Source organism: Crocodylus siamensis, chromosome 3 (genome assembly GCF_052110815.1).
Source record: "Crocodylus siamensis isolate JL-2025a chromosome 3, ASM5211081v1, whole genome shotgun sequence".
Taxonomy (NCBI): Eukaryota; Metazoa; Chordata; order Crocodylia; family Crocodylidae; genus Crocodylus; species Crocodylus siamensis.
In genome coordinates, this window is record NC_143397.1 from 7,567,717 (window position 1) to 7,570,125 (window position 2,409).

At 44.3% G+C, this 2,409-nt stretch overlaps 2 non-coding genes across 2 annotated transcripts; both read right to left on the minus strand.

Moving 5' to 3' along the window:
* Positions 1–1,279: 1,279 nt before the first annotated feature.
* Positions 1,280–1,353, minus strand: TRNAT-AGU (transfer RNA threonine (anticodon AGU)). Its single transcript has one exon. It is a non-coding gene; the product is annotated as a tRNA-Thr (tRNA).
* Positions 1,354–1,364: 11 nt separating this feature from the next.
* On the minus strand, positions 1,365–1,457 carry TRNAI-UAU (transfer RNA isoleucine (anticodon UAU)). Its single transcript is given in 2 exon segments — positions 1,365–1,400; positions 1,420–1,457. It is a non-coding gene; the product is annotated as a tRNA-Ile (tRNA).
* Between the last annotated feature and the right edge of the window lie 952 nt (positions 1,458–2,409).

Genomic DNA, 2,409 nt, shown 5'->3' on the forward strand with positions numbered 1-2,409 from the left:
TGGCCCTGCTAGAAACAAACCTATTCACCAATATCCTCCAGTTAATAAGATACCACACTCTTCAATGACCCAGGGTTTAAAATATCTGTGTCCTCTTAATCCTAGTTCTTTGGGATTTTTTTTTTCTAATCAAACTATCATATAGTGTGGAGCTAAATACTTTGGATAAATCCAAGTATGCTGCTTTGACACCTTAACCAGTAAGAAGAGATGAGACGAGAAGAGAAAGTAGGCTCATTTGAGAAGTTCAACTTTTAAAAAAACCCATGCTGATTGACATTTAATTATATTTTTAAGCCTCTAATTCCTTGTTGAAGAGTCCTGATTTAACCATTCCATTGCCTTGCTCTGGACCGGGCAGCCTGGATTGCTGCCTTTCACCTGCTTAACATATTGGAACCACATTGCAATCGGATAAAAGCTACATAAGACCATCTACCCAGGTTCCCATCCACGTGCATGCTGTACCTGAAGCCACTAGAAAAGTTAGTGCTCTGATTCCAGTAACTATAAGGAGTAGTACAGCTGCAAGAGATTAAAAGACAGGGTTCATGACACAGGTTAACACACTCGAGCCCTGGCTCTGCTAGCCGATAGTTTCTGGAACACAGGTACTATATTTTCCTTTAGACGCCCTATTTCAGTAGCCAGTGATATACTCCCTAGAGGAACAGATAAATCCCGTCCCTGACAATTCCCAGGTGCATTTAATTATTTAATAGTACAGCTGTTTGAACCTAGCAACACAATAGAAGTATTTGCCACTCTTCTCAGGAATGTAACCCTCCAGCCTTGCTAGCTTTCCCCACAGCTTCAATCTGTACACAGGAGAACAACTGAGGTGAGTAACTTCTTGTTTGTAACAGAGGGGTATTTGTGGATAGCAAATGTGTGTGAGATGCTAGCGCACGTAAACAGTTGCAGGAAGTTTGTTCCGTCGGGAACTCTCGCAGCCATTTGCCAAATTCTTTATTATTGCTGAAAAAGGGCCTTACATAATTTAATGCCCTGAGTCCTCTTCTGAGCAGTCTCTTCCTCTGAGAAATATCTTTGGCAGGGCCTCTACCATTCGGCACAGCCCTAAGGAAGGTTCAGTTAGTAGGCACCCTCTCCCAAGGGGACTGCTCAATAGCACAGTGCCTCAGCAATACCCCCACAATCATAGAATCAATGAGTTGGAAGGGACCTAGACAGATCATCTAGTCCGACCCCCTGCCATGAGCAGGAAGAAGTACTGGGGGTGGGAGCGGTCATAAGATCTCAGCAAAACTCATTTTCAAGGTACCACTGGGATTTGAACCCAGAATCTCCTGTTTACTAGACAGGTGCTTTGACCAATTAAGCCATGGTACCTTTTAATCCTATGCTCCAGGTGAGGCTTGAACTCACAACCTTGGCATCACTTCCCCAATACTAGGCTATAAGTACCACGTGCTAACCCATTGCACCACTGGAGCTGGTGAGTAGCCCTACCTTCCACCCACAGCTGATGTCTTGAGCTGGGAAGGGAGCTAACAGGTATAAAGGAACAAAACCATGACTACCCACACTTCTGCACCTCTACAATGTCCCCAGCAGCTGTGTACAAGTGATGGCTCAAATGGCAGCTTGTATAGATAGCTTTTACCCAGCTTGTTCAAGTATATGTTAGAAAACCAGCCAAACCGGTAAACAAGGGCTGCAAAACCCACCTGAGAAATACTTGCATGGTTAACTTGTGTGGAGCTCCGTGCTGGAGTAACTACGCTGCTAGCTGTGCCTAACATAGCTAACCTAAAAATGAACCTGGGTATATCTAGACTAGCTGTGGTTGCCGCAGCAATTTCAGTTTGTGTGCGTACAGCCTGAGATTCAAGCAGCCGCTTGAGATGTGTGTGTGGGTGCATGTGCATGTGCATTTAATAAAGAACCTTTATTTACTCCATTCTGCTATATCAGGGCTATTCCTAGTCTTGTCTCATAGATTTCAATGGATAAGATTAAGGTTATGTCATCTGTGTATCTCGGTGAATCTAGCTCATCATGTATAATAGAAGTGTTGGCAGGGCCTTTGCTAAAAGCTGAAGGATATTCCTGTCTTTATAAAGCTTGGAGAAAAGAAATATGGCCAGGTGACTTAAGGAACCCATCACAGGCCTGAGTAGGAGCAGAAAACCAATAGCACACAGAAGTTACCCGGAGTCTTTGGAAACCCCTACAACTATGCACACCTTTCTCTGTTCATCCTCATGGTGATTACATTCATTTACACTGAGAGCCACATGCAGCCCATGAGCCACCAGTTCAAAAGCCCTGCATTAGTCAGTCATTGGTTTAAAACAAAACAAGGGAAAGGCACAGAAATAAACCTAGCACTAGGGCTGGGAGGATGCTCCAGTGAGTCCCTTGCCTGCCTGTCTATAGGACCCT